The sequence below is a fragment of the Clupea harengus genome, chromosome 11 (assembly GCF_900700415.2).
Source record: "Clupea harengus chromosome 11, Ch_v2.0.2, whole genome shotgun sequence".
In the NCBI taxonomy this organism is placed as follows: Eukaryota; Metazoa; Chordata; class Actinopteri; order Clupeiformes; family Clupeidae; genus Clupea; species Clupea harengus.
The window spans coordinates 3,683,367-3,693,366 of record NC_045162.1 but is presented as its reverse complement, the minus strand read 5'-3'; the positions used below and the strand labels follow the sequence as shown (position 1 = coordinate 3,693,366).

General features: G+C 49.4%; 1 protein-coding gene across 5 annotated transcripts in view; it reads left to right on the top strand.

The window, feature by feature from the left end:
- Positions 1-10,000, top strand: part of oxr1a (oxidation resistance 1a) — a 147,995-nt gene that overhangs the window by 43,254 nt on the left and 94,741 nt on the right. The window lies entirely within an intron of this gene.

Genomic DNA, 10,000 nt, shown 5'->3' with positions numbered 1-10,000 from the left:
CACTCACCCTAATGGGCACCTCAGAAGGGGCAAAGGGGCTTGCTCACTGTAACCAGGGGAAGGCTGAGATAGTCAGTCTTTATTTCTCAGTGTTTAATTGTGTCTGTCGTCAAACTGTCGTCAGTGGTTGGTTGTTAATGGGGTATGATGGAGATAATTTGCAAACACTGTTAATTACTTAAGAATGTATGAATCATGTGCTTATGAAATGGCTTTTCTGTGTGTGTGTGTAACTTAGAATATTAGGTGCCACTTAGTCTGCATATGTACAAGAGCATGTTTAGACCAGAAGTGATAAGAAGGGTCGAACTGTGCTTCTTCCGACCTTGCAAAACTTCCATCCTTGCCTCGGACGTCAGAAATCCACCACGTGGTTATCCGTGCTGAACGCTAAACTTCTGTCTATATAAACCTTGTGCGATGTGTTTATCATGGCTTCACTTTCAGCCTTGTGCTCGGGGTGAGCCCGATTGCAATTGTTGTTTGTCTAATAAATATACTTATATGCACCTCCGGAGTCCTGAGGTAACTAGGGTGAATTTTCACCTATCGGGGTCAGAGGTCAAGAGGTCGAGTGGAGTTGTAATGACTGGCAAAGTGGGCTTCAGCGTTTTAGAAAAAGTCTAGTGGCGTATTCAGAATTAGATTCCTGGAGGCTTTCTTTTTTTGGAGGGGTGTGAGGATTTTTTTATTTCTTTTTTTAAATTCCTCTCGAAGCTCTCGCTTTGAAGAGGAATTAACCGTAGCGCTGCACAAGTGCAGCTGCGCTTAACAAACTCCCTTAAACTCTTTGCAAAGAGATGCTTGAATGCTGCATTTGTCTTAAGCCGTACTCAATCAATATCTCAGGAAATATCAAACCTCTTTACTAAATGGCAGATTTGCTGTAAGTCAGCGTTTATGTTAGAAGCAGAATGGGGAGATTTGGGGGGGGGGATTGAGAGATCTTTAGCGGTGAAAGAGGGGGAGTCTGTTTGTGGAGGCATGAAGGAATACGATCTCAGAAGATACACAGGCTTCTCATCCCCTGCAGAAGCACAACATGTTCCTATCTCTAAATATAGACTAGGGACAAACCAGCAGCTGGAATTTGTGTACTTGTATATAGAGGTGATACATCGATGCTCGGGTTTTAAATCCAAAAAACACCAAAAGCTAAATGCCGTGTGACACATGAGATTTTTCATTTTTTTCTGTGGCACCAATGTGCGTGTGTGTGTGTGTGTGTGTGTGTGTGTGTGTGTGTGTGTGTGTGTGTGTGTGTGTGTGCGTGTGCGTGTGCGTGTGCGTGTGCGTGTGCGTGTGCGTGTGCGTGTGCGTGTGCGTGTGCGTGTGCGTGTGTGTGTGCATGTGTGGTGTTGATGTGTCCATGTGAGAGGCCCCCGTGAGACCAGAGGAGAGGAGACCAGAGGAGAGGAGAGACCAGAGGAGCGTCGGCTCAAAAATGAGCACTCCAGGCCACACGACTCTTAATCTGAACCAGCTCCCGCTCGCTCGCTCGCTCACTGCTTTAATCCCACTTGATCAGAAAAAGTGGATTTGGCCGTCATAGACTCCGGCCCCAGCTTCTCAGGCCTGGCCAGATACACAAGTCTGATGAAGCCTGGCTCTGAGGGAGAGGTAGAGGAGGATGGAGGATGGAGGAGGATGGAGGAGGATGGAGGAGGAGGAGGAGGAGGAGAGGGAGAGGAGGAGAGTGGCGGTGGCGGCTGAGTGGCAGTTCAGCTTCCTTATCTATCCATCGCAGTTGTTCTTTCTCACCTTCAGCGACTAGCTGTTTGTACGGCACGTGACACGAAGGTGTGGGCACACTTAATGACCACCGTGCATGTGGGCAAGGTCGCTCCGCACTCCGTGCTCTGGTGTAGGCGTGCACATGAGTTGTGAAGTGTGTGTGTGTGTGTGTGTGTGTGTGTGTGTGTGTGTACTGGAGGAAGTGTGGTGTTGGTGCCTTGTCTGATTTATTCCTTGAGGTTGATGCCGGGGTCAGTTGGGGGGGGGGGGGGTTGGGGTGGTACCAAGACAAACTGATAATGTCAAGCACCACCACTAAGCTCCGTGCATTTAATCAGGAGAAGAAACATAATTGTGTGTATGTGTGTGTGTGTCTCTGTGTGTGTGTGTGTGTGTGTGTGTGTTTGTCACCATGGGCAAGGTCACAAGTGTGGCAGCCGCAGCATCCTCTGTCAGTTGGGATTAGAGTTGAGTGTGGAGGCAAGCACAGTGGCGCTCTGGCGATGAGCCTTGGATGTGCCGTGGTGAAACATGCAGTGAGAGAATTGAACCTGTCAGATAGCGTTAGCAATGGTCTCCCTTACTCGGCCGCTTCAAACGTGAACCCTGTGTGTCGCTCATACGGGTCCCGACCTCAGGAAATTGTGGTGGTGCTGTTGTCACGCCGAATCCACCTCAACAGCCATAGGGTTAGGATCTTCCGTATTGTCATTTAATAGAGTGGGATTCATAAATAATCCGAATTAGCCACAGTGCTCGCTAATCCTTACATTCTTTGCGCCGTCTCTGAAGTCTACGTCTTCTCTGCGTTTGCTATTTGAAAAACCAGTACGCTTATGTAACGACGTCCATGAATGGGTTTGCCAATTAGAATTTCAGAGCAGAGCCAACAGGGTGTTTTCAGCTCATAAGAACTTAAATGCCTCCGACTCACAGACACGTGGCTTCTTGCGTGAGGAAGAGGAAGGGAACGCATCAATGAGTGCCGCACTCGTTCAGTCAGATTTCAGGAAAACGATCCGGAAGATATCTCTTTCCTCTCAAAAGGATTTCATTTATCATGTCTGAATTTGTCACGTCTGTTTGTGCCTGTAGCCAAGACTGAAAATTGGAGCCGTTCCCATTGTTTCTGCCCCTCTCTCTCTCTCTCTCTCTCTCTCTCTCTCTCCCTCCTATCTATTCTGGTGACACAAGACCAGTGTTTCTTGTTTTCACGTTTGCAGTCACTCCCTGCGACCACCTGTGATGAGCCTTTCGAGGTGAAGTGGTTTCAGGATCTGTGAAATAGCCGAACAGCGACTTAACGTCAAGCCGTTTGAAGGAATTAGAGTCGGGAAACGTCCCAGGAGGCTTTTTAACTTTTCCTCCCCCTGAGGTGCCCGCCGCTTGTAATTGAAACTAAAAATAGCCGCGAGACAACGAGCCCCGAATTCATTCTCATGACGCTGTCGCTATTGGTTCGGCCCGGTGCATTTTTCTCCATTGTTTTTAGCTCCCTCTTTGCACAAACATTCTTATCTTTTTCTCTCTTTCTTTCTCTCTCTCTCTCTCCCTCCCTCCTTTCTTCTTCCCCTCGCTGTCATCTCTCTCCTTATGTAACACTGATTAAATAGACCCCTGTGTCTGTGCATGCCGCAGATGTTTTGTCTCTTAAGCGGTATGTATTCTGATGCCTCCGTCAGTCGTTGTGTTATTTGGGATCGGCGTGTTACCTGCGTGTTAATCAGAGCTGGCCAGCCTGGCTGGGACTCGTGATGTGTTGTGTTATATATGATGTCGGCAGCAGCCTCTCCCGTGGGACACGTGTCTGTGTCTGTCTCTGCCTCTGCCTCTGTCTCTGTCTCTGTCTCTGTCTCTGTCCCTGTCCCTGTCTCTGTCTCTGCCTCTGCCTCTGCCTCTGTCTCGCTCTGCCAGTCCCGTTCTACCCCGCCAAATGACAGGCAGATGATGTCACAGCTCGTTAAGACTGAATGTGTGGCTAATTGTGTTTAATTACACTCAAGTCCAAGGTGGCTCCAAACACGTTTTGATCGGTAGGCGTCTGCATTTGTGTGCCTGGCTGCCTGTATGTTGTTTTGTCATGTGTATGTAGACTATATTTATGTCTTTCATTTCATTTATGTCTTTTATTCTGTATGCTTTTGTACTGTATCTATATTCATACGTGTTTGTTTCTCTGTTTTGTAAGATTCATCCATATTTGCTTTTACTTGTGTGGTTGCGGTTAGTATACGTGTGAGTTGCGCTCTTCTGCACCCCTACTGGCCGTGCAGTGGCAGTGCAAGAGTGGTGCATGGGCTTAACTGTGTTAATTGTCTACACTTGAGAAGGTGTAGGTTAAAGGTATGCCTGGGGTAGCTTGCATTCTCTCCTTGCTTGAGGTTGGAACATCCCATGATCTTCTTTGTCCCCTAGATTTTATTTTTATTTCATTATAAAAAATAAAAGTCTATTGTGTTGATGAGACTGTTGCCTGTTTCCACTCGGCCCATGAGTCTGGTTGTAACCGTGTGTCAGTGTGGTGGTATTTGAACCAGGCACAGCCACAAACGATCTAGGCAGTTGTAGTTTGGAAGAGAGGGTGAGCTGCCCGGTGATGGATGCACAGTGGCAGTATACGGGCACAGAAGCTCCTTGATGGGAGGGTTAGGGTTAGAGGGCGCTGGAGGAGGGCACCACTGCTAAGGGACCAGGTGGTGTCCTGGGCAGAAGCTGTAGAGGCCAGCTGAGATGCCCCGGCTGAGATGCCCCAGCTGAGATGCCCCGGCTGAGATGCCCCGGCTGAGATGCCCCTGCTGAGCATAGAAATGACCTGCCAGCCACAACAGCCATCATCTCCTCTGGTGCAACAAGTCCAGCGGCAGCCTTCATGTAGAACATATACACCTGCCCACGTATAAAATACACACGCCCACCTATAAAATACACACATGCCCACGTATAAAATACACACACACTCATATGCGTATGTCAGCACTTATTCACACATTTCACACGTCAACTATTGCCAATACCACCTCAATGGCATGTTTTAGGTGTTTGTTGTGACTCCGCAAAGGCCAGCAAAGCATGCCAGCAGGGTTGCCATCACACGCCAGTGCTGGCACCAGAAGCCAGGCCAAGCCAAGCGCAGCCGCGGACCCAATCTCCCGATCGCCATAATTACGACTGCAGCTATATATTCCGCTATAATCTCTTATAGCGGCCTTACCCGTGCGTCATATGTCACAGAGACACTTGGGCCGAGTCAGACGTGAAAACCCTGCAGAGCTGGAACTGTTGATAAGTCCCGGCTAATGGCAGTAATCCCCTGGAGATCGCCGCTCTCTCCCTGGGCAGCCAGAGGCTAAGCTAGGGCCGGGCTCCTCCTGGGGGTGGGGGGTCTGACCGACTTATCTGTCCGGCAGGTCACCCACGTGGCTGCGTGTTGACCAGCGGCTTAAGGCCGGGGATCCGCTGGAGAATATTACGTGACGGCCAGACCTCACTCCTCCAGTTAATGATGCTCATCTCTGAGAACTTTCTGGATGCGCTACATGACACAACAGCCGTCGCTCCCTGCCACTTCCCCAGAGCTCATTGCCGAGACAGTTCAGCTTGTTTTTTTGCCCCAAAATGCCCTGAACGGTGCCGTAGTTACGGTTCCAGTAAAGCCTTGGCACAAGCGCTGGACAAACAAATGCATGAATTCACTTTATTGCAGGTCATCTGGGATAACACCATCTGTTTCATGGACAAATGTAAATAAGGGAAATGACTTAAAAGGGTCTCCATGTCAACAGACCATTTGACCTTTTCAGGAAGGGTAAGCCGTAAAGGTTCAGGTGATCTCATCTGCGTAATTCAAAAGATCGAATTCGTGGATAACATTCTGTGGTGTCTGGTTGCGCTGCTTTGCGTAGTCTATTCAGGAGGTATCGTGTCTGCTCCTTTCACTTGTGACCTTTTGTGAGCCGGGGATGTGACATGTTTTGATAGCAATTTGTGTTTATTTATTTGGGTGACCGCTTCTCGTATTCTGGCACCATCTGTTGCATGCAGATGTGGGAGGGCGGCAGGCAAACGGACGAACGCTTTGGTTCTGTGAGCAGATGACCACTTGTTCAGAATCAGAATCAGATTTTATTGGCCAAGTAAGTTTGCACAAACAAGGAATTTGACTTGGTAAAGTGGCTCTCAATGTGCACAAAATATACATTACAACACAATACAATACAAAACAAACAGTGCAACAGTGCAACGGTCTAAGAAGTTTAAGAAATATATACAAGGCGGAATGGCTATATACAGTAGCTGTGAAATGTTACACAACAATAGTGCAAAGAAGAAGTGGAGAGTGCGAGAAGTGCAGGGATAAATAGTATATGCTATATATGCTACAGTGGGTTAGCTGTTCAGTAGTGAGACGGCGAGGGGGAAGAAACTGTTTTTGTGTCTGGAGGTTCTAGAGGCGTTCTAGAGGGGTTCTCCAAGCAGTGCTTTGGAGAGAGTGACAGAGAGATGGATAGAAACGAGAGAGAAAGAGATGTGCACAGATAGAATGAGATAAGAGTGGCCAATACAACATTAGACTGACAAAGTACGAGAGGCAGCCTTTGAGTGAGCGGCAGAGACAAAGTGAGAGACTGAGAAGGGATTATAATGATGTAGAGGCCACCAACAACAACAATAACAACAACAACAGCAGCGAGGGAGACTAAGATTGAGCAAAAAAACAGAGGAGAAATGTTTTTGTTTTGTTCCGTGTGCTCCGTTCATTGTGGGGGTCTCCACACAGCAGTGAGCTTAGCAGCAATCATCGACTCTCCAGTGAATCAGCCAACCAGCCTTTTTTTTTTTTGCCCTCGAAAAAATGCTCCCTCTTTTGTCCTGTCACAAAGCTGTCATTTTCCGCGTAATCACCGGCTTTCAAAAGAACAAGCCATTTGTTGTCATTTCTCTTTCTTCCTCCCATTACTCTCTTGAATTGCTCTCCATCATCCTGTGCGGCGCTGCGGGCGCCGCGGCGTGATTGGTGCTCTCTCGGGCCAGATTACACGTTGGAGAGGAGAGATGGACGGAGAGCCAGAGACAGTGGACTTCATTGGAGATGAACCTGCAGGGCTGGGCACTGTATTAAGATGGAGATGCGCGCTCGACCGAAAGCCATCGCTCGCTTGTCATTCAGCCGAAGCTGAGTGTTTTAGACAGCGGAGGTATTGTTTGCGCTGTGGAGCGCCTGCTTAGTGTTACCGGCGGCTTGTACATGTGTGACAGGTGGGAAGGAACAGCAGATCGTAGATCAACCACTGAATATAGAGGTGCATTGAGACATCTATCTTTTCTCTTTCTGTCTTTCTTTTTCTTCTTGTTTCTTTCATCACCTCTCTCCTGCTTGTCTGGCTGTCTCAAAGCACCTTCAGTTGCCTGTCTGCCTGTCTGCTTGCCTGTCTACCTGCCTGCCTGTCTGTCTGCCTGTCTGTCTGTCTGTCTGTCTGTCTGTCTGTCAGTCAGTCTGTGTCAAAGCCTCTTTCGATAGACAATTTGTGTCTCCATTTATGACTCAGATTAATATGGGGAGCGAGTCCTGGCAGTTCATCTCTATTCTCCCAGAGCCACCTTATGGTTAGGACGGATTTATCTGCGCCCTGTTTCAGGAAGCAAACAGATGTCCCATTCCGGCACGGACGTGCCCAGAATCCAGAAGGCTCCGGAGTGGCTTTGACTTTATGACTACCAGGGAAGTGAAAGACCAGTAGCCCCCTAAGACACACACATATCAACCCACACACACCCCACACACACCCCACCCCAACCTCAGTGGGCCTGGAGAAATGACCTCTTCGCCGAGCATGAATATGGAACGTTTTTGTACTTCAGCAAAGTGCGCCATAGCAGATGAATCTTAAAGATGGTTTTCTGTGCTTGTGGTTTCCTGGCCAGTTTTACTGGAAATAAAGACATGTAGTTAAAATCTACGTGTGGTTGGGATTCAGAGAAATGACATTGCTTTATGGATGAGGGTTTTGGATTCATGTTTGGTGAAGGCATGGCTCAAGTTTGCAAGACAGAAAAAAAATGGCAAGCACAATAATGTCACGTGTTTTAAAGTGGGGGAGCACATTAGAGTCTGTAACCTGAGTGAGTGTTGGCTATGAACCCATTAGTCATGCCACAAACACACACTTATGCACACTAAAACACACACACAAACACACACACACACACTTATGCACACTAAAACACACACAAAAACACACACACACTTATGCACACTAAAACACACTCACAAACAGACACACACACACACTTATGCACACTAACACACACACACATACACAAACAAACACACACACACACACACACACACACACACACACACACACACACTGCTCCTGTGTCCTTTCCCGCTGTCACTCTGAATTTAATCTGCCATCGTTGACGAGCGTGTCCTCATCCTCCTCTTCCTGAGTGGCCTCCAGAGCTGGGGGGCCCAGATTGCGCAGAGTCATGCCAACGCTTCATGCTGAGGGAGAGAGAGATGGAGGGGGGGGGGGGAGAGAGAGAGAGAGAGAGAGAGAGAGAGAGAGAGAGAGAGAGAGAGAGAGAGAGAGAGAGAGACATGCCAACTCTTCATGCAGAGAGAGAGAGAGAGAGAGAGAGAGAGATGCCAACTCTTCATGCTGAGGGAGAGAGAGATGGGGGGGGGGGGCAGCTGGTGGGATGTGTGAGGGAGAGAGATAGAGAGACAGAGAGAGAGAGAGAGAGAGAGCGATAGAGAAAGAGCGGCCAACTTTTCCAAACACGGCAACCCAGTCTATGCTGCCAACACAGCAAGAGGAGAGTTGTTGTTTTTTTATTTTGGGGTGGGGGGTAGAGGGGATATAGAGGGCTTAAGGAATCAGGGCACGAAGCAGGCGGTCATGTGCTCCGACAGCACAGGGGCACTTGCCAGCCACGGCCAGGCCACAGCAGCCGCTTCAGCAGATGGGGGGGGGGTGGCGGTCTGGACTGGCATGGGGGAGAGAGGGGAGGCTTGACGAGGAGTCACGACATATGGGCAAGGCTGGCAGGCTACGGGTTTTAGCGACCCAGTGTTGCGCACACACCCCCTAAGCCCCCGCTGACCCCTCCCTTCGGATGGTGCGCCAGCGACCTGTGCAGCAACACACACACACGCACACACACACACACACACACACACACACTTATGCACTTGGTGCCAGTGACCTGTGCAACACACACACACACACACACACACACACACACACACACACTTATGCACTTGGTGCCAGTGACCTGTGCAACACACACACACACACACACACACACACACACACACACAGACACTTATGCACTTAGTGCCAGCGACCTGTGCAGCAACACACACACACACACACACACTCTTATGCACTTGGTGCCAGTGACCTGTGCAGCAACAGATGTTGAGGGCCGTCTCCCCAAGTGGAGGCAGGGCGGCGGCAGCTGTCCAGACACTGCCAGGCTCGAGCTGGGTGTCATTTGTGGCGCTGACCCGACACACACACACACACACACACACATATGCTTTCACACGCGCAGACACACACACACACACACACACACACACACACACCACCTTTCCCTCAGTACCGGGGCACTGAGCAATGAAGTATTAAACAGTCACAGCGGCACAAACACGGGATGAAGGTGAAAGAGAGAGGGGTAGAGTCCTGCTCAAGGACTCTGAGGTGAGAGACAGAGAGGACGAGGTGCCAAAGACAGACAGACAGACAGACAGACAGACAGACAGACAGAGGGAGGGAGGGATTGATATGCAGTAGAAACAGTGAAGGCTGGAGGAGACTGAGAGTGCAGAAGATGCTTCCAGAAGGTCCAAGGACAGACGGGTGAGAAGCTGAAAGTCAGAGTGAGGAAAGTGAGAGAGAGAGAGAGAGAGAGAGAGAGAGAGAGAGAGAGAGAGAGAGAGAGAGAGAGAGAGAGAGAGAGAGAGTGAGAGTGCGAGTGAGAGTGAAAGAGAGGGCCTCTATGTCTCCCTGAGGGGCAAAGGCGCTCATTAGAGTGGCCGGCTAAACCGAGGGGTCGCACATTAAACAAATGAGGCTGACCTTTGCCTGCTCCATCTGATCCCAGGTCGAGCAGCAGCCCTTGCAGATAAGAATGGGAGAGGATGGCTGCAGGCCAGCCCAAAGGGAAATTATGGCTCATCATTAGGTGTGCACTATAGCCCAGCACAGATGCTCTTAAGTCCAGCACAGACGCACTATAGCCCAGCACAGACGCACTA